Source organism: Hyla sarda, chromosome 7 (assembly GCF_029499605.1).
Source record: "Hyla sarda isolate aHylSar1 chromosome 7, aHylSar1.hap1, whole genome shotgun sequence".
NCBI lineage: Eukaryota > Metazoa > Chordata > Amphibia > Anura > Hylidae > Hyla > Hyla sarda.
The window spans coordinates 3,392,336-3,419,130 of NC_079195.1; the positions used below are offsets into that span (position 1 = coordinate 3,392,336).

A 26,795-nucleotide genomic window follows, 5' to 3' on the forward strand; every position below is an offset into this window, starting at 1 on the left:
AAGCATTTAACCCTTGTTTTCTTGGGTAAAATCAATATTGTGGTTGTGATTGTGTTTTTTGTGATTTTTCTTATACGCACATTCATTTGGCTGTGGTATACGTGTTTTGATTTGGGTTTTTGCAGTAGTCAGGAATTTATGAAAATGCGACTTTTTTTTTTTTTTTTTTTTTTTTTAAAGGTGCAAAATTTGGCGCAACCAATTAAAAATGCCACAAGTCACCAGCATAAAAAAAGTGGGATAAAAACACACATTACAAAAATTTGTTGAAGTTTCTCATTAATATAAGCAAATCCCTTTGTTATTTGAAATAGATATGTAAATTTTTTTTTTTTTAAATTTATAAACATTTTCTAATATGATTAGGATGGACATGTTTACAAGTCTGGATACTTGGTACAATGAAGTTTACAAACTGAACTTGTTTACAGGTTTATCCAAATTATTACTTTAAAATTAAAATTACTACGTTTTTACGGATGCAAATTAGACACCTTTTGTAATATGTTTGTTTTACAATTTTCTAGTAGTTTATAAAAAAAAAAAAAAAAAAAACGGCTCATCAGAATCCCCATACCTACTGGGACACTAACCAGTCCTGCAGCAGCCACAGGCTTGTCCATGAGTCATGGACAAGAGAAGACTCATGGACAAGGCAGCATGAGCAGGTGAGCAGGTGCACCAATCACATCCCACCCCCACAAGGGACATGCCCAGTCCCACCCCCACAAGGGACACGCCCCCTTCCCCTCATCAGATTTATAACCCTGTGAGCTGATGAAAACATTTTAAATAAAATGTAAAATAAAGGACATTCACAATGAAGCTACTAAACCGCCCCGATGTAACGTATAAGGTATCACCTCTGAAAGAGAACTGAACTGAAAGGTGGGTAAATTCACACATATGACATTTTTTCAAATTGCACCAAATTTATAGCCTGACTTGCGCACTTTTGTAAATTTGGTGCAGTGAGTTAAAAAACCACCCATGAAAAAAGTAAAAAAAAACACACCCCAGCCATTATTCGTAAATACCCCCCATTGTTTCTCCGGATTTTTCTACAAGGTCTGGCCCTACTTAGGCTGCATTCACACCTCGTTTTCAGCCTACGGTTGCCAGATCTGGCTGGGGGAGGGGAAAACTGGGCACTCCCGTACCCCAGCCGGACCTACTACGGTTTTAGGTCCGGTCACAAAATCCGATAGGGATAAAAAATGAGCCGACCAAAGTCACCGTTTCACTCCGGTCGGCTCATTGAAGGAAATGGATTTCAGTGCCGGTCCGGCTGGGGTACAGGAGAGCCCAGTTTTCCCCTCTCCCAGCTGGATCCGGCAACCGTAGGCTAAAAACGAGGTGTGAATGCAGCCTAAGTCGTATACATATAGTCAAGTCTCACTGGGGCAGAAAATCAGAAGACGTCCGTCCATCCGGTGAGACCCTCATTCACTCGTCTACTCGAGGGGCCCGAGAGAGAGGGAAGATGGCCTGTAAGAGGCCCGAACCGATATAGACACAGGAGCCAAGTGTCACAGGAGCCGACTGTCTAGTGGGATTACGCATGAAGGCAGAGCATCTGACCCACTTGGTGGAAACACCAAGAATCATTCGCAGAGGAAAGGAGAATTGTAGCCTTACAGCAGTGCTTCCTAACCAGGGTGCCTCCAGAGGTTGCAAAACTACAATTCCCAGCATGCCTGGACAGCCAACGGCTGTCCGGGCATGCTGAGAGTTGTATTTTTGCAACAGCTGGAGTGGCACTGGTTGGGAAACTCTGCCCTATAATACACAAAATTCATCAAATTGACCACCAAACCATTCGACCTATACATGGAATGAAGCCAAATAAACAAAACAAGCTTAGTATTAGAGCCAAAAATAACTGATAGGGGTCACTTATCCAAAGACTGGAGAAGTTCCCTACATTGAGTACGTATTGTTACTTGAAGCATTATAGTTTGGTCATATTTCAGGTTTTTGAGCACTGTGTCGAGAGTTAACCTGGCCACGTTGTGGACAAGGACAAACACAGCACTTCTACGTCTTCATGTAAGGATATACATGCAAGGATAACATATCAGTACTTCAATCTTTTCCTTGTCCATTGTAAGAACACTATTGTTACTGAAAAGGCATTATAGTTTGACTATATTTCAGGTTTTTGAGCACCGCGTCGAGAGTTTACCTGGCCATATTGTGAACAAGGACAGACACAGCTCTTCTACGTCTTCATGTCAGGATATACATCACATATGTTTAACATATAAGTACTTCAATCCATTCCCTGTCTTGTTTATCTCATTGTCCAGTGTAAGAACACTATTGTTTCTGATGAGGCATTATAGTTTGACTATATTCCAGGTTTTTGAGCACCGCGCCAAAAGTTAACCTGGCCACATTGTGGACAAGGACAAACACAGCTCTTGTACGTCTTCATGTCAGGATATACATCACATATGTATAATATATTAGTACTTCAATCCTTTCCTTGTTCTGTTTATCTTATTGTCTTTTATTGTTCCTTGTTGTATTATTATATATTGTATGCAAAGTTTTTGAGCACCGGGTCATTAAGTTAACTTTACCGCATGGTGGACAAGGACAGACTTGGGTCTTCTACGTCTTTATGTAAGGACATACATCACATATCATTACATCCATCCATTACTTGTCTGGTTTATTTGACCATTGTAAGAAAATTAATGGACTTGGTGCATTATGGGATGATTATATTTGAGTTTTTTAAGCACTGGATGCATTGTGGACAAGGACAGACTCAGCTCTTCTACGTCTTCATGTAAGGATATACATCACATATGTATTGTCCATTATTGTTCCTTGGTGCATTATGGGATGATTATATTTGAGTTTTTTAAGCACTGGATGCATTGCTGGCAAGGACAGACTCAGCTCTTCTACGTCTTCATGTAAGGATATACATCACATATGTATTGTCCATTATTGTTCCTTGGTGCATTATGGGATGATTATATGCAAGGTTTTTGAGCACTGAGTCCCTAAGTTAGCTCTGCTGTACAGTGGACAAGGACAAACTCAGCTCTTCTACATCAGTATCAGTACTTTATTCCATTCCGGTCTACAAATCCCAGTGTGGATGTATGAAAAAAAAAAAACATGTAAGAGCTCTGGTCATGTAGCGTGGAAAATGAACTGTGATGTTCTTGAAAGCCTTGCAAGAAATTGTTAAATGTTTGTTGGGTCTCTGTGGAGCTGTGAGCCAGGGCCGGGTGGAGAGAAGGATTGTGGGAGCAGTCAGGCGAGTGATGCGAAGTGAAAGGCACAAATGCTCCCGTTCCCGTAACATCAATCAGGAGTGGGTCTGGTGTCTGGGGACTTGTACCAGCAGTTAGTGGGAAAAGGAGGTGATATCAGCACCAAGAGGTCGGGGTCATCTGAGCACTCCATATCTAATAGACCCCCCAACCAACACATGGGGGTCACTACACAGATACGTGACCGATGACCTACAGCTGTAATGGTGATATATCGCTCTTCAGAGCCACGAGAAGGAAATGGATGAAAATCTTTCTAAATCCCAATTTCGGCTAAATTTATAAACAGCAAAACAGCATACTGTAAACACCGGTGAAATGTATAGGTCTTTATTAAAGTCAACCTGTTAATAAAAAACTTTTGACATGACCTAGGAACAGGTGAAAAGTTTAGAGTGCTTAGACCCTGATGTAAGAAGGGTAAGAAGTGTGCTGCCTCAAGCTTCTCTCCTCACTCCATAAGCCCCATAGATTTACTTTATGAGCCCGCCCAGGTCACGTGACACAGAGTCGGCAGAGAACGAGATTGTGATCGGTTGGGGTCTGAACACTGGCATCAGAGGCATAACTATAGGGGGTGCAGAGGTAACAGTCACATGGGGGCCCTGGTGCTTAAGGGGGCTCGAAGGCACCTCAGCCATATAACAAAACATCAGTACAGTGGTCCCCCAACATACGATGGCCCCCACATATGATCATTGTTGAAGGCAGCATCAACATATGATGCTTCTGTGTGTCGGGGCCATCCCAAAAACGGCTATCCGGCAGCGCTGACTGCTTCAGCTGCCGCAGGATAGCCATTTAATGTGCCCCATGTGCCCCACTGAATGAAACTTAAACGTCCCCGACCCCCCATCCCGTCATTTTGCCGCTCCTCTGCTGCCACTTCCCTGCGCCTTTGCTCTCTTTTGCCGCCATCACTATGTCTTTGCTGCCCTGCACCGTCATTCTCCATCGGCCACGTGATGACGGCAATGGAGAACAACGCCAGGGCAGCGGTGACATAGTGATACGGCATCAGAGGAGCGGCAAAGAGATGGGCCGGAGCGGCAGGGACACGTGAGTATCATTGCACATATCATTGGAACGAATCCCTCAACATACGATGGTCCGCCTGGAACCAATTACCATCGTATGTTCAGGGCCACTGTATTATAAATGGCGCACAGAAGACAAGGGGTCCTGTTATAGATTTTGCCTTCAGGCCCTGAAACTTCAAGTTACACCTAAAATGTATGAGGCCCCATAGCAAATATCGATACAGACCCCTATTATGGTGTCTAATTTAGCTCCCCAGAACAGAAAAGTCTAATTTACATTTCCCCATTGCTTCTCATGACCCATTGGTCAACCCCCCCACCCCCTCCATTAATTTTCTGACAATGCAGATAACTGTTGTGTGGAGTTCTGCAATGTTTCCTAGAAACTGGAGCAATCAGGTTGGGGCCCCCTCTCTCCAGGGGCCCCATAGTAGCCGCATCGTCTTCCCTGTGGTACATTCTCCCTTGTTAGTGGAACAACTCCAGTTTTCTACGGGTGTCGTAGTAAAATAAAAGCTAAACAAATTCTACATTTTCAACTAAAGGGCTATGGGCCACAAATATCCGTACAGGCCTTATTTCACTGTAACCACATACAATCATTGAGGACTATTTACAATAGTAAATAGCCTACAAACCTTGTCTCTTTAAGTCATGAATGTAAAAACTTTATTAAACATATCAGCCTTAGGTCATCTCCGCTCCTCTGGGCTCTCTGACCGGTCGGTGTCAGATTGGATTTGCCTATGCTGCACATTCTCATTTGGATTAATTTATCGTAGCCTTTTTCGGGGTTAACCTTCCCGTGTTTGATCTTTATAATGACACCTAGGACAGGTATATAAGCTCAGGCTCGTATGACATCCAGCCAGGTCATCCCCTGAGGAAGCAAGCCACTGAAAGGTGCGTTGGGGCAGAACATATGTGGTCGGTATCCAGACATTTGTTATGTATTTAAAGCGGTACTCCGCTGCTCAGCCTTTTGGAACAAAATGTTCGGAACGCTTAGAGCCGGAGCTGGGAGCTCGTTATGTCATAGCCCCGCCCCTCATTATGTCACGCCTCACCCCCTCAATGCAAGTCTATGGGAGGGGGCGTGGCGGCTGCCACGCCCCCTCCAATAGACTTGCATTGAGGGGGTGGAGCGTGACGTCATGAGGGGTGGGGCTATGATGTCACCAGCTCCTGCCGCCGGCTCTAAGCATTCGGAACATTTTGTTCCAAATGCTGGCTGAGCCACGGAGTACCCCTTTAACCCATTATTGTATATTCTCCATACGCAGCTCCATTTTATTGATTTTATGTGGCTCTTATGATATATGTGTAATATAATTTCCATTCATGACACGTCGAGCTGTGTCTGTAGGTGACGTATTTTACAGTACAGGCTTATTAAAGCAGCGGTGAAGGCTACGTGTACAGTTCACCGCCATCATATCATCAGAGGAGAAGTCTGGACCCTGGGAACAGATGTAGCCGAGCTGGATGTGTGGGAAGATAAGAGCGACGTGAACGAGCGGCGGCCTGGATCTCCGTCTATCACGCGTATCGCGGTGCGTGGAGTAACGCTCTGAGATCTGGGATATCCGTCTGCAGGCTGCAGCTACGCTAACCTGGCCAAGCACGGAGTTGATCAGAGATGGCAGGGGAAGGCTCGGATACATCTTACCCTACACTACGAGCAGTCATTTTCATGTATCACAGAGTAGAGAGAGTCTCCATGTCTGATCCTTATATCCTCAGGGGATTAAAAGGGTAAAACAGGAAACAAAGTAACGTGTACAACTTGCTTGGTGATTTTAACGCTCTATATGAAACCATGAGTAAGGATCTTACAGGTCCGAAACCCGTCAGGTTATGCGCTTCTCCTATGTCTTATATTGTTGCTGCTATTTGGTGTCATTTTATTATGACCAGTGGGGGGGCTGGGGATGTCTGACCTCTGGGGTCTCCCATGATCTTGAGAATTAAGGGGACGCAGTGCTGTGGTCTAACCACCTGTCTATGGAAGTGAATGGGGCTGGCTGCAGTTCCCTGCTCAGGCTGGGAGTGGTGCTGTGCAGGAAAAAAAACTTAAAAAAGGGGCGTAGTGATACACTTAGGCTACAAGAAACAAAGAAAGTCCTGGCCATGGCACAGTTGACTGCTAGCACTAATTTGAAGCATACATCACTCCTGCCGACTAAATACTATATTATACCACACTATACTAAACTATACTACTGGACCACACTATACTATACTCCTGGACCATCCTATACCATAATATACTTTATTACTATACTATACTCCTGGACCATCCTATACCATAATGTACTTTATTACTATACTATACTCCTGGACCATCCTATACCATAATATACTTTATTACTATACTATACTCCTGGACCACATTTTACTATGATATACATTACTACTACACTATACTACTGGACCATCCTATACCTTAATGTACTTTATTACTATACTATACTATTGGACCATACTATACTATGATATACATTACTACTATACTATACTATACTACTGGACCACACTATACTATACTATACTACTGGACCACACTATACTATACTATACTACTGGACCACACTATACTATACTACTGGACCACAATATACTATACTACTGGGCCACACTATACTATACTATACTACTGGACCACACTATACTATACTACTGGACCACAATATACTATACTACTGGGCCACACTATACTATACTATAGTACTGGACCACACTATACTATACTATGATATACATTACTACTATACTATACTATGATATACATTACTACTATACTACACTATACTATACTACTGGACCATACTATACTATGATATACATTACTACTATACTATACTATGATATACATTACTACTATACTACACTATACTATACTACTGGACCATACTATACTATGATATACATTACTACTATACTATACTATGATATACATTACTACTATACTATACTATGATATACATTACTACTATACTATACTATGATATACATTACTACTACACTATACTATGATATACATTACTACTATACTATACTATGATATACATTACTACTATACTATACTATGATATACATTACTACTATACTATACTATACTACTGGACCATACAATACTATGATATACATTACTACTATACTATACTATGGTATACATTACTACTACACTATACTATACTATACTATGGTATACATTACTACTACACTATACTATACTATACTATGGTATACATTACTACTACACTATACTATACTATGATATACATCACTACTACACTATACTATACTACTGGACCATACTATACTATGATATACATTACTACTATACTATACTATGATATACATTACTACTATACTACACTATACTACTGGACCACACTATACTATACTATACTATACTACTGGACCACACTATACTATACTCCTGGACCATCCTATACCATAATATACTTTATTACTATACTATACTCCTGGACCATCCTATACCATAATGTACTTTATTACTATACTATACTACTGGACCATCCTATACCATAATGTACTTTATTACTATACTATACTACTGGACCACACTATACTATACTCCTGGACCATCCTATACCATAATATACTTTATTACTATACTATACTCCTGGACCATCCTATACCATAATGTACTTTATTACTATACTATACTACTGGACCATCCTATACCATAATATACTTTATTACTATACTATACTCCTGGACCACATTATACTATTATATACATTACTACTATACTATACTACTGGACCATCCTATACCATGATGTACTTTCTTACTATACTATACTACTGGACCATCCTATACCATTATGTTCTTTATTACTATACTATACTACTGGACCATCCTATACCATAATGTACTTTATTACTATACTATACTACTGGACCATACTATACTATTATATACATTACTACTATACTATACTACTGGACCATCCTATACCATGATGTACTTTCTTACTATACTATACTACTGGACCATACTATACTATGATATACATTACTACTATACTATACTACGGTATACATTACTACTACACTATACTATACTATGATATACATTACTACTACACTATACTATACTACTGGACCACACTATACTATGATATACATTACTACTACACTATACTATGCTGAACTATACTACTAGACCATACTATACTATACTACTGGACCATCCTACACCATAATATACTTTATTACTATACTATACTACTGGACCACATTATACTATGATATACATTACTACTACACTATACTATACTACTGGACCATACTATACTATACTACTGGACCATCCTATACAATCATATACTTTATTACTATACTATACTACTGGACCACATTATACTATGATATACATTACTACTACACTATACTTCTGGACCATACTATACTATACTACTGGATCATCCTACACCATAATGTACTTTATTACTATACTATACTACTGGATCATCCTACACCATAATGTACTTTATTACTATACTATACTACTGGATCATCCTACACCATAATATACTTATACTATACTACTGGACCATCCTATACCATAATATACTTTATTACTATACTATACTACTGGACCACACTATACTATGATATACTTTACTACTATACTATACTATGCTGTACTATACTACTAGACCATACTATACTATACTATACTATGCTGTACTGTACTACTGGACCATACTATACTATACTACTGGACCATCCTACACCATAATATACTTTATTACTATACTATACTACAGGACCACATTATACTATGATATACATTACTATTACACTATACTATACTACTGGACCATACTATACTATACTACTGGACCACACTATACTATACTACTGGACCACACTATACTATACTATACTACTGGACCACACTATACTATACTACTGGACCACACTATACTATACTATACTACTGGACCACACTATACTATACTATACTACTGGACCACACTATACTATACTATACTACTGGACCACACTATACTATGGTATACTTTACTGCTATACTATACTATACTACTGGACCACACTATACTATACTATACTACTGGACCACACTATACTATACTACTGGACCACACTATACTATACTACTGGACCACACTATACTATACTATACTACTGGACCACACTATACTATACTACTGGACCACAATATACTATACTACTGGACCACACTATACTATACTATAGTACTGGACCACACTATACTATACTATACTACTGGACCACACTATACTATACTACTGGACCACACTATACTATACTATACTACTGGACCACACTATACTATGGTATACTTTACTGCTATACTATACTATACTACTGGACCACAATATACTATACTATAGTACTGGACCACACTATACTACACTATACTACTGGACCACACTATACTACACTATACTATACTACTGGACCACACTATACTATACTATACTATACTACTGGACCACACTATACTATGGTATACTTTACTGCTATACTATACTATACTACTGGACCACACTATACTATACTATAATACTGGACCACACTATACTATACTACTGGACAACACTATACTATACTATACTACTGGACCACACTATACTATACTACTGGACCACACTATACTATATTATACTACTGGATCACACTATACTATACTATACTACTGGACCACAATATACTATACTACTGGACCACACTATACTATATTATACTACTGGATCACACTATACTATACTATACTATACTACTGGACCACAATATACTATACTACTGGACCACAATATACTACACTATACTACTGGACCACAATATACTATACTACTGGACCACACTATACTATACTATACTATACTACTGGATCACACTATACTATACTACTGGACCACAATATACTATACTACTGGACCACACTATACTATATTATACTACTGGATCACACTATACTATACTATACTACTGGACCACAATATACTATAGTACTGGACCACACTATACTATACTACTGGACCACACTATACTATACTATAGTACTGGACCACACTATACTATGGTATACTTTACTGCTATACTATACTATACTACTGGACCACACTATACTATACTATACTACTGGACCACACTATATTAAGGTATACTTTACTACTATACTATACTATACTACTGGACCACACTATACTATGGTCTACTTTACTACTATACTATACTATACTATACTACTGGACCACACTATACTATGGTATACTTTTCTGCTATACTATACTATACTACTGGACCACACTATACTATGGTATACTTTACTGCTATACTATACTATACTACTGGACCACACTATACTATACTATACTACTGGACCACACTATACTATACTACTGGACCACACTATACTATACTATACTACTGGACCACACTATACTATACTACTGGACCACAATATACTATACTACTGGACCACACTATACTATACTATAGTACTGGACCACACTATACTATACTATACTACTGGACCACACTATACTATACTACTGGACCACACTATACTATACTATACTACTGGACCACACTATACTATACTACTGGACCACAATATACTATACTACTGGACCACACTATACTATACTATAGTACTGGACCACACTATACTATACTATACTACTGGACCACACTATACTATACTACTGGACCACACTATACTATACTATACTACTGGACCACACTATACTATACTATACTACTGGACCACACTATACTATGGTATACTTTACTGCTATACTATACTATACTACTGGACCACAATATACTATACTATAGTACTGGACCACACTATACTACACTATACTACTGGACCACACTATACTACACTATACTATACTACTGGACCACACTATACTATACTATACTACTGGACCACACTATACTATAGTATACTTTACTGCTATACTATACTATACTACTGGACCACACTATACTATACTATACTACTGGACCACAATATACTATACTATAGTACTGGACCACACTATACTAAACTACTGGACCACACTATATTATGGTATACTTTACTACTATACTATACTACTGGACCACACTATATTATGGTATACTTTAATACTATACTATACTACTGGACCACACTATATTATGGTATACTTTAATACTATACTATACTACTGGACCACACTATATTATGGTATACTTTACTATTATACTATACTATACTACTGGACCACACTATACTATACTATACTACTGGACCACACTATACTATACTATACTACTGGACCACACTATACTATACTATAGTACTGGACCACACTATACTATACTACTGGACCACAATATACTATACTACTGGACCACACTATACTATACTATACTACTGGACCACACTATACTATACTATACTACTGGACCACACTATACTATACTATACTACTGTACCACACTATACTATACTATACTACTGGACCACACTATACTATACTATAGTACTGGACCACACTATACTATACTATAGTACTGGACCACACTATACTATACTATACTACTGGACCACACTATACTATACTATAGTACTGGACCACACTATACTATACTATACTACTGGACCACACTATATTATGGTATACTTTACTACTATACTATACTATACTACTGGACCACACTATACTATAGTACTGGACCACACTATACTATACTATAGTACTGTACCACACTATACCACACTATACTACTGTACCACACTATACTATACTACTGGATCACACTATACTATACTACTGGACCACACTATATTATATTATACTACTGGATCACACTATACTATACTATACTACTGGACCACACTATACTATGGTATACTTTACTGCTATACTATACTATACTACTGGACCACACTATACTATACTATACTACTGGACCACACTATACTATACTATACTACTGGACCACACTATACTATACTATAGTACTGGACCACACTATACTATACTATACTACTGGACCACACTATACTATACTATACTACTGGACCACACTATATTATGGTATACTTTACTACTATACTATACTATACTACTGGACCACACTATACTATGGTATACTTTTCTGCTATACTATACTATACTACTGGACCACACTATACTATACTACTGGACCACACTATACTATACTATACTACTGGACCACAATATACTATACTATAGTACTGGCCCACACTATACTATACTACTGGACCACACTATATTATGGTATACTTTACTACTATACTATACTACTGGACCACACTATATTATGGTATACTTTACTACTATACTATACTACTGGACCACACTATATTATGGTATACTTTACTATTATACTATACTATACTACTGGACCACACTATATTATGGTATACTTTACTATTATACTATACTATACTACTGGACCACACTATACTATACTACTGGACCACACTATACTATGGTATACTTTACTGCTATACTATACTATACTACTGGACCACACTATACTATACTATACTACTGGACCACAGTATACTATACTATAGTACTGGCCCACACTATACTATACTACTGGACCACACTATATTATGGTATACTTTACTACTATACTATACTACTGGACCACACTATATTATGGTATACTTTACTACTATACTATACTACTGGACCACACTATATTATGGTATACTTTACTATTATACTATACTATACTACTGGACCACACTATATTATGGTATACTTTACTATTATACTATACTATACTACTGGACCACACTATACTATACTACTGGACCACACTATATTATGGTATACTTTACTATTATACTATACTATACTACTGGACCACACTATACTATACTATACTACTGGACCACAGTATACTATACTATAGTACTGGCCCACACTATACTATACTACTGGACCACACTATATTATGGTATACTTTACTACTATACTATACTACTGGACCACACTATATTATGGTATACTTTACTACTATACTATACTATACTACTGGACCACACTATATTATGGTATACTTTAATACTATACTATACTACTGGACCACACTATATTATGGTATACTTTACTATTATACTATACTATACTACTGGACCACACTATACTATACTACTGGACCACACTATACTATGGTATACTTTACTGCTATACTATACTATACTACTGGACCACACTATACTATACTATACTACTGGACCACAGTATACTATACTATAGTACTGGCCCACACTATACTATACTACTGGACCACACTATATTATGGTATACTTTACTACTATACTATACTACTGGACCACACTATATTATGGTATACTTTACTACTATACTATACTATACTACTGGACCACACTATATTATGGTATACTTTAATACTATACTATACTACTGGACCACACTATATTATGGTATACTTTACTATTATACTATACTATACTACTGGACCACACTATACTATACTACTGGACCACACTATACTATACTATACTACTGGACCACACTATACTATACTATAGTACTGGACCACACTATACTATACTATACTACTGGACCACACTATACTATACTATAGTACTGGACCACACTATACTATACTATAGTACTGGACCACACTATACTATACTACTGGACCACACTATACTATACTATAGTACTGGACCACACTATACTATGGTATACTTTACTGCTATACTATACTATACTACTGGACCACACTATATTATGGTATACTTTACTACTATACTATACTATACTACTGGACCACACTATACTATAGTACTGGACCACACTATACTATACTACTGGACCACACTATACTATACTACTGGACCACACTATATTATATTATACTACTGGATCACACTATACTATACTACTGGACCACACTATACTATAGTATACTTTACTGCTATACTATACTATACTACTGGACCACACTATACTATACTATACTACTGGACCACACTATACTACACTATACTACTGTACCACACTATACTACTGTACCACACTATACTATACTACTGGACCACAATATACTATACTACTGGACCACACTATACTATACTACTGGACCACACTATACTATGGTATACTTTACTGCTATACTATACTATACTACTGGACCACACTATACTATACTATACTACTGGACCACAATATACTATACTATAGTACTGGACCACACTATACTATACTACTGGACCACACTATATTATGGTATACTTTACTACTATACTATACTACTGGACCACACTATATTATGGTATACTTTAATACTATACTATACTACTGGACCACACTATATTATGGTATACTTTACTATTATACTATACTATACTACTGGACCACACTATACTATACTATACTACTGGACCACACTATACTATACTATAGTACTGGACCACACTATACTATACTATAGTACTGGACCACAATATACTATACTACTGGACCACACTATACTATACTATACTACTGGACCACACTATACTATACTATAGTACTGGACCACACTATACTATACTATACTACTGGACCACACTATACTATACTATAGTACTGGACCACACTATACTATACTACTGGACCACACTATATTATGGTATACTTTACTACTATACTATACTATACTACTGGACCACACTATACTATAGTACTGGACCACACTATACTATACTACTGGACCACACTATATTATATTATACTACTGGACCACACTATACTATACTATACTACTGGACCACACTATACTATACTATAGTACTGGACCACACTATACTATACTACTGGACCACACTATATTATGGTATACTTTACTGCTAAACTATACTATACTACTGGACCACACTATACTATACTATACTACTGGACCACACTATATTATGGTATACTTTACTACTATACTATACTATACTACTGGACCACACTATATTATGGTATACTTTACTACTATACTATACTATACTACTGGACCACACTATACTATGGTATACTTTACTACTATACTATACTATACTACTGGACCACACTATACTATGGTATACTTTTCTGCTATACTATACTATACTACTGGACCACACTATACTATACTACTGGACCACACTATACTATGGTATACTTTACTGCTATACTGGACCACACTATACTATACTATAGTACTGGACCACACTATACTATACTACTGGACCACACTATACTATACTATACTACTGGACCACACTATACTATGGTATACTTTACTGCTATACTGGACCATACTATACTATACTATACTACTGGACCACACTATACTATGGTATACTTTACTGCTATACTGGACCACACTATACTATACTATAGTACTGGACCACACTATACTATACTACTGGACCACACTATACTATACTATACTACTGGACCACACTATACTATACTATACTACTGGACCACACTATACTATACTATACTACTGGACCACACTATACTATACTATAGTACTGGACCACACTATACTATACTATAGTACTGGACCACACTATACTATACTATACTACTGGACCACACTATACTATACTATACTACTGGACCACACTATACTATACTATAGTACTGGACCACACTATACTATACTATACTACTGGACCACACTATACTATACTATAGTACTGGACCACACTATACTATACTATACTACTGGACCACACTATACTATACTACTGGACCACACTATACTATACTATACTACTGGACCACACTATACTATACTATAGTACTGGACCACACTATATTATGGTATACTTTACTGCTATACTATACTACTGGACCACACTATATTATGGTATACTTTACTACTATACTATACTATACTACTGGACCACACTATACTATAGTACTGGACCACACTATACTATACTACTGGACCACACTATACTATACTACTGGACCACACTATATTATATTATACTACTGGATCACACTATACTATACTACTGGACCACACTATACTATAGTATACTTTACTGCTATACTATACTATACTACTGGACCACACTATACTATACTATACTATACTACTGGACCACACTATACTACACTATACTACTGTACCACACTATACCACACTATACTACTGTACCACACTATACTATACTACTGGACCACACTATACTATACTACTGGACCACAATATACTATACTACTGGACCACACTATACTATATTATACTACTGGATCACACTATACTATACTATACTATACTACTGGACCACACTATACTATACTACTGGACCACAATATACTATACTACTGGACCACACTATACTATATTATACTACTGGATCACACTATACTATACTATACTATACTATACTACTGGACCACAATATACTATACTACTGGACCACAATATACTATACTATACTACTGGATCACAATATACTATACTACTGGACCACACTATACTATACTATACTACTGGACCACACTATACTATGGTATACTTTACTGCTATACTATACTATACTACTGGACCACACTATATTATGGTATACTTTACTACTATACTATACTACTGGACTAAACTATACTATGGTATACTTTACTACTATACTATACTATACTACTGGACCACACTATACTATGGTATACTTTACTACTATACTATACTACTGGACCACACTATATTATGGTATACTTTACTACTATACTATACTACTGGACCACACTATATTATGGTATACTTTACTACTATACTATACTACTGGACTACACTATACTATGGTATACTTTACTATTATACTATACTATACTATACTACTGGACCACACTATATTATGGTATACTTTACTACTATACTATACTACTGGACCACACTATATTATGGTATACTTTACTACTATACTATACTATACTACTGGACCACACTATACTATACTATACTACTGGACCACACTATACTATACTATACTACACTACTGGACTACACTATACTATGGTATACTTTACTACTATACTATACTATACTACTGGACTACACTATACTATGGTATACTTTTCTGCTATACTATACTATACTACTGGACTACACTATACTATGGTATACTTTACTACTATACTATACTATACTACTGGACTACACTATACTATGGTATACTTTTCTGCTATACTATACTATACTACTGGACTACACTATACTATGGTATACTTTTCTGCTATACTATACTACTGGACCACACTATACTATGGTATACTTTACTACTATACTATACTATACTACTGGACCACACTATACTATGGTATACTTTACTACTATACTATACTATACTACTGGACCACACTATACTATGGTATACTTTACTACGATACTATACTATACTATACTACTGTACCACACTATACTATACTATAGTACTGGACTACACTATACTATGGTATACTTTACTACTATACTATACTATGCTATCGCTATGAGTCTTCAGTTTTAATCGAGGTAAAACAAAGAACAGGATAGTTACACATACCGGCACACTGGGAAGATAGTGACGCGTTTCAGGTCAAGTGACCCTTCGTCAGTCTGACGAAGGGTCACGTGACCTGAAATGCATCACTATCTTCCCAGTGTGCCGGTATGTGTAACTGTCCTGTTCTTTGTTTTACCTCGATTAAAACTGAAGACTCATAGTGCTGGCTCTTGCCTTCTTTCCTGCATACTGTGTGTGGAGACTGCCGGGCACTTGGATTAGTAGAAGGGGACTCCCTCTCTCATTGTCTACACTATGTTGTACTGTACTACTAGACCATACTATACTATACTATGCTGTACTGTACTACTAGACCATACTATACTATACTATGCTGTACTGTCCTACTAGACCATACTATACTATACTATTTGGTACTGTACTACTAGACCAGACTATACTATACTATACTACACCATGCTGTACTGTACTACTAGACCATACTATACTATACTACACTATGCTGTACTGTACTACTAGACCATACTATACTATGCTATACTACTGGACCACACTATACTATGATATACTTTACTACTATACTATACTATACTGTACTATACTATACCATACTGTACTATACTATACTATGCTGTACTATACTACTATACCATACTGTACTATACTATACTATGCTGTACTATACTATACCATACTGTACTATACTATACTATGCTGTACTATACTACTATACCATACTGTACTATACTATACTATGCTGTACTATACTACTATACCATACTGTACTATACTATGCTGTACTATACTACTATACCATACTGTACTATACTATACTATACTATGCTGTACTATACTACTATACCATACTATACTATGCTATGCTGTACTATACTATGCTGTACTGTACTACCAGACCATACTATACTATACTACACTATGCTGTACTATACTACTATACCATACTATACTATACTATACTATACTGTACTATACTACTATACCATACTGTACTATACTATAATATACTATGCTGTACTATACTACTATACCATACTATACTATACTACACTATGCTGTACTGTACTACTAGACCATACTATACTATACTGTATTATGCTATACTATGCTGTACTGTACTACTAGACCATATTATACTATACTATACTGTACTGTACTGTACTACTAGACCATACTATACTATACTATGCTGTACTGTACTACTAGACCATACTATACTATACTACACTATGCTGTATTGTACTACTAGACCCTACTATACTATACAATGCTATACTACTGGACCACACTATACTATGATATACTTTACTACTATAATATACTATTCTATGCTGTACTATACTACTATACCATACTGTACTATACTATACTATGCTGTACGGTACTACTATACCATACTGTACTATACTATACTGTACTGTACTACTAGACCATACTATACTATACTATACTGTACTGTACTACTAGACCATATTATACTATACTACACTATGCTGTACTGTACTACTAGACCATACTATATTATACTATGCTATACTACTGGACCACACTATACTATGATATACTTTACTACTATACTATACTATTCTATGCTGTACTATACTACTATACCATACTGTACTATACTATACTATGCTGTACTATACTATTATACCATACTGTACTATACTATACTATGCTGTACTATACTACTATACCATACTGTACTATACTATACTATACTATGCTGTACTGTACTACTAGACCATACTATACTATACTAGGCTATGCTGTACTATACTACTATACCATACTATACTATACTATGCTGTACTATACTACTATACCATACTGTACTATACTATACTATGCTGTACTATACTACTATACCATACCATACTATACTATACTAGGCTATGCTGTACTATACTACTATACCATACTGTACTATACTATACTATACTATACTATGCTGTACTATACTACTATACCATACTATACTATACTATGCTATGCTGTACTATACTACTATACCATACTGTACTATATTATACTACACTATGCTGTACTATACTACTATACCATACTATACTATGCTATGCTGTACTATACTATGCTGTACTGTACTACTAGACCATACTATACTATACTACACTATGCTGTACTATACTACTATACCATACTGTACTATACTATACTATACTGTACTATACTACTATACCATACTGTACTATACTATACTATGCTGTACTATACTACTATACCATACTATACTATACTACACTATGCTGTACTGTACTACTAGACCATACTATACTATACTGTATTATGCTATACTATGCTATGCTGTACTACTAGACCATATTATACTATACTATACTGTACTGTACTACTAGACCATACTATACTATACTATGCTGTACTGTACTACTACACCATACTATACTATACTACACTATGCTGTACTGTACTACTAGACCAGACTATACTATACTACACTATGCTGTATTGTACTACTAGACCCTACTATACTATACAATGCTATACTACTGGACCACACTATACTATGACATACTTTACTACTATACTATACTATGCTATGCTGTACTGTACTACTAGACCATACTATACTATACTATGCTGTACTGTACTACTAGACCATATTATACTATACTACACTATGCTGTACTGTACTACTAGACGATACTATACTATACTATGCTGTACTACTGGACCACACTATACTATGATATACTTTACTACTATACTATACTATACTGTACTATACTACTATACCATACTGTACTATACTATACTATGCTGTACTATACTACTATACCATACTGTACTATACTATACTATACTATGCTGTACTGTACTACTATACCATACTGTACTATACTATACCATACTGTACTGTACTGTACTACTAGACCATACTATACTATACTATGCTGTACTGTACTACTAGACCATACTATACTATACTATGCTGTACTGTACTACTAGACCATACTATACTGTACTGTACTGTACTACTAGACCATACTATACTATACTATGCTTTACTGTACTACTAGACCATACTATACTGTACTGTACTGTACTACTAGACCATACTATACTATACTATGCTGTACTGTACTACTAGACCATACTATACTGTACTGTACTGTACTACTAGACCATACTATACTATACTATGCTGTACTGTACTACTAGACCATACTATACTATACTATGCTATACTGTACTACTAGACCATACTATACTGTACTTTACTGTACTACTAGACCATACTATACTATACTATGCTGTACTGTACTACTAGACCATACTATACTGAACTGTACTGTACTACTAGACCATACTATACTATGCTGTACTGTACTACTAGACCATACTATACTATACTATACTATGCTGTACTGTACTACTAGACCATACTATACTATACTACACTACACTATGCTGTACTGTACTACTAGACCATACTATACTATACTATGCTATGCTGTACTGTACTACTAGACCATACTATACTATACTATACTATGCTGTACTGTACTACTAGACCATACTATACTATACTATACTATGCTGTACTGTACTACTAGACCATACTATACTATACTATACTATGCTGTACTGTACTACTAGACCATATTATACTATACTGTACTATGCTGTACTGTACTACTAGACCAGACTATACTATACTATACTATGCTATGCTGTACTGTACTACTAGACCATACTATACTATACTATGCTATACTACTGGACCACACTATACTATGATATACTTTACTACTATACTATACTATGCTATGCTGTACTATACTACTATACCATACTGTACTATACTATACTATGCTGTACTATACTACTATACCATACTGTACTTTACTATACTATACTATGCTGTACTATACTACTATACCATACTGTACTATACTATACTATACTATGCTGTACTGTACTACTATACCATACTGTACTATACTATGCTGTACTGTACTACTAGACCATACTATACTATACTGTACTGTACTACTAGACCATACTATACTATACTATGCTGTACTGCACTACTAGACCATACTATACTATGCTGTACTGTACTACTAGACCATACTATACTATACTATACTATGCTGTACTGTACTACTAGACCATACTATACTATACTATACTATACTATGCTGTACTGTACTACTAGACCATACTATACTATACTATACTATATTATGCTGTACTTTACTACTAGACCATACTATACTATACTATGCTATGCTGTACTGTACTACTAGACCATACTATACTATACTATGCTGTACTGTACTACTAGACCATACTATACTATACTATACTATGCTGTACTGTACTACTAGACCATACTATACTATACTATACTATACTATGCTGTACTGTACTACTAGACCATACTATACTATACTATGCTGTGCTGTACTACTAGACCATACTATACTATACTGTACTATGCTGTACTGTACTACTAGACCAGACTATACTATACTATACTATGCTGTGCTGTACTACTAGACCATACTATACTATACTATGCTATACTACTGGACCACACTATACTATGATATACTTTACTACTATACTATACTATGCTATGCTGTACTATACTACTATACCATACTGTACTATACTATACTATGCTGTACTATACTACTATACCATACTGTACTATACTATACTATACTATGCTGTACTATACTACTATACCATACTGTACTATACTATGCTGTACTGTACTACTAGACCATACTATACTATGCTGTACTGTACTTCTAGACCATACTATACTATACTATGCTGTACTGTACTACTAGACCATACTATACTATGCTACACTATGCTGTACTGTACTACTAGACCATAATATACTATAGTATGCTGTACTGTACTACTAGACCATACTATACTATGCTATACTATGCTTTACTGTACTACTAGACCATACTATACTATACTATACTATACTATGCTGTACTGTACTACTAGACCATACTATACTATACTATGCTGTACAGTACTACTAGACCATAATATACTATAGTATGCTGTACTGTACTACTAGACCAGACTATACTATACTATACTATGCTGTACTATACTACTATACCATAACGTACTATACTATACTATACCATACCGTACTATACTATACTATGCTGTACTATACTACTATACCATACTGTACTGTACTATACTATACTATGCTGTACTATACTACTATACCATACTGTACTATACTATACTATACTATGCTGTACTGTACTACTATACCATACTGTACTATACTATGCTGTACTGTACTACTAGACCATACTATACTATGCTGTACTGTACTACTAGACCATACTATGCTGTACTATACTATGCTGTACTATACTACTAGACCATACTATACTATACTATGCTGTACTGTACTACTAGACCATACTATACTATGCTGTACTGTACTACTAGACCATACTATACTATACTATGCTGTACTGTACTACTAGACCATACTATGCTGTACTATACTATGCTGTACTATACTACTAGACCATAATATACTATACTATGCTGTACTGTACTACTAGACCATACTATACTATGCTGTACTGTACTACTAGACCATACTATACTATACTATGCTGTACTGTACTACTAGACCATACTATACTATGCTACACTATGCTGTACTGTACAACTAGACCATAATATACTATAGTATGCTGTACTGTACTACTAGACCATACTATACTATGCTATACTATGCTTTACTGTACTACTAGACCATACTATACTATACTATACTATGCTGTACTGTACTACTAGACCATACTATACTATACTATACTATACTATGCTGTACTGTACTACTAGACCATACTATACTATACTATGCTATACTATGCTGTACTGTACTACTAGACCATACTATACTATACTATACTATACTATGCTGTACTGTACTACTAGACCATACTATACTATACTATGCTGTACTGTACTACTAGACCATACTATACTATGCTATGCTGTACTGTACTACTAGACCATACTATACTATACTATGCTGTACTGTACTACTAGACCATACTATACTATACTATACTATACTATGCTGTACTGTACTACTAGACCATACTATACTATGCTATGCTGTACTGTACTACTAGACCATACTATACTATACTATGCTGTACTGTACTACTAGACCAGACTATACTATACTATACTATACTATGCTGTACTGTACTACTAGACCATACTATACTATGCTACACTATGCTGTACTGAACTACTAGACCATACTATACTATACTATGCTGTACTGTACTACTAGACCAGACTATACTATACTATACTATGCTGTACTGTACTACTAGACCATACTATACTATACTATGCTGTACTGTACTACTAGACCAGACTATACTATACTATACTATACTATGCTGTACTGTACTACTAGACCAGACTATACTATACTATACTATACTATACTGTACTGTACTACTAGACCATACTATACTATGCTATGCTGTACTGTACTACTAGACCATACTATACTATACTATACTATGCTGTACTGTACTACTAGACCATATTATACTATACTATACTATGCTGTACTGTACTACTAGACCATACTATACTATGCTATGCTGTACTGTACTACTAGACCATACTATACTATACTATGCTGTACTGTACTACTAGACCAGACTATACTATACTATACTATACTACACCATGCTGTACTGTACTACTAGACCATACTATACTATACTATACTATACTATGCTGTACTGTACTACTAGACCATACTATACTATGCTATGCTGTACTGTACTACTAGACCATACTATACTATGCTATGCTGTACTGTACTACTAGACCAAACTATACTATGCTATGCTGTACTGTACTACTAGACCATACTATACTATACTATTCTGTACTGTACTACTAGACCATAATATACTATATTGTGCTGTACTGTACTACTAGACCAGACTATACTATGCTGTACTGTACTACTAGACCATAATATACTATACTATGCTGTACTGTACTACTAGACCATACTATACTATGCTGTACTGTACTACTAGACCATACTATACTATACTATGCTGTACTGTACTACTAGACCATACTATACTATACTATGCTGTACTGTACTACTAGACCATACTATACTATACTATGCTGTACTGTACTACTGGACCAGACTATACTATACTATACTATGCTGTACTGTACTACTAGACCATACTATACTATACTATACTATGCTGTACTGTACTACTAGACCATACTATACTATACTATACTATGCTGTACTGTACTACTAGACCAGACTATACTATACTATGCTGTACTGTACTACTGGACCAGACTATACTATACTATACTATGCTGTACTGTACTACTAGACCATACTATACTATACTATACTATGCTGTACTGTACTACTGGACCAGACTATACTATACTATACTATGCTGTACTGTACTACTAGACCAGACTATACTATACTATGCTGTACTGTACTACTGGACCAGACTATACTATACTATACTACACTATGCTGTACTGTACTACTAGACCATACTATACTATACTATACTATGCTGTACTGTACTACTAGACCAGACTATACTATACTACACTATGCTGTACTGTACTACTAGACCATACTATACTATACTATACTATGCTGTACTGTACTACTAGACCAGACTATACTATACTATGCTGTACTGTACTACTAGACCAGACTATACTATACTATACTATACTATGCTGTACTGTACTACTAGACCATACTATACTATACTATACTATACTATGCTGTACTGTACTACTAGACCATACTATACTATACTATACTATGCTGTACTGTACTACTAGACCAGACTATACTATACTATACTATACTATGCTGTACTGTACTACTAGACCATACTATACTGTACTGTACTACTAGACCATACTATACTATACTATGCTGTACTGTACTACTAGACCATACTATACTGTACTGTACTGTACTACTAGACCATACTATACTATACTATGCTGTACTGTACTACTAGACCAGACTATACTATACTATACTGTACTGTACTACTAGACCATACTATACTATACTATACTATACTATGCTGTACTGTACAACTAGACCATACTATACTATACTATACTATGCTGTACTGTACTACTAGACCATACTATACTATTGTTACGCCGAGCGCTCCGGGTCCCCGCTCCTCCCGGAGCGCTCGCTACACTCTCGTTACTGCAGCGCCCCGGTCACATCCACTGACCGGGTGCGCTGCGATACCGCCTCCAGCCGGGATGCGATTCGCGATGCGGGTGGCGCCCGCTCGCGATGCGCACCCCGGCTCCCGTACCTGACTCGCTCTCCATCGGTCCTGTCCCGGCGCGCGCGGCCCCGCTCCCTAGGGCGCGCGCGCCGGGTCTCTGCGATTTAAAGGGCTACTGCGCCGCTGATTGGCGCAGTGGTTCTAATCAGTGTGTTCACCTGTGCACTCCATATATATACCTCACTTCCCCTGCACTCCCTCGCCGGATCTTGTTGCCCTTGTGCCTAGTGAAAGAGTTCCCTTGTGTGTTCCTAGCCTGTGTTCCAGACCTCCTGCCGTTGCCCCTGACTACGATCCTTGCTGCCTGCCCCGACCTTCTGCTACGTCCGACCTTGCTTCTGTCTACTCCCTTGTACCGCGCCTATCTTCAGCAGTCAGAGAGGTTGAGCCGTTGCCGGTGGATACGACCTGGTCACTACCGCCGCAGCAAGACCATCCCGCTTTGCGGCGGGCTCTGGTGAAAACCAGTAGTGACTTAGAACCGGTCCACTAGCACGGTC

At 36.6% G+C, this 26,795-nt stretch overlaps 1 protein-coding gene across 4 annotated transcripts in view; it reads right to left on the bottom strand.

Moving 5' to 3' along the window:
- FAM163A (family with sequence similarity 163 member A) overlaps positions 1–26,795 on the bottom strand; it is a 63,197-nt gene that overhangs the window by 26,516 nt on the left and 9,886 nt on the right. Inside the window, exon 1 of one of the 4 annotated variants that reach the window (XM_056529791.1) lies at positions 2,186–2,315. The exons of the other annotated variants lie outside the window; for them this stretch is intronic. The gene's annotated coding sequence lies outside the window, so the exon portion shown is untranslated. Of the gene's footprint in view, positions 1–2,185; positions 2,316–26,795 lie in introns of those variants that run through there. 4 annotated transcript variants of the gene reach the window in all.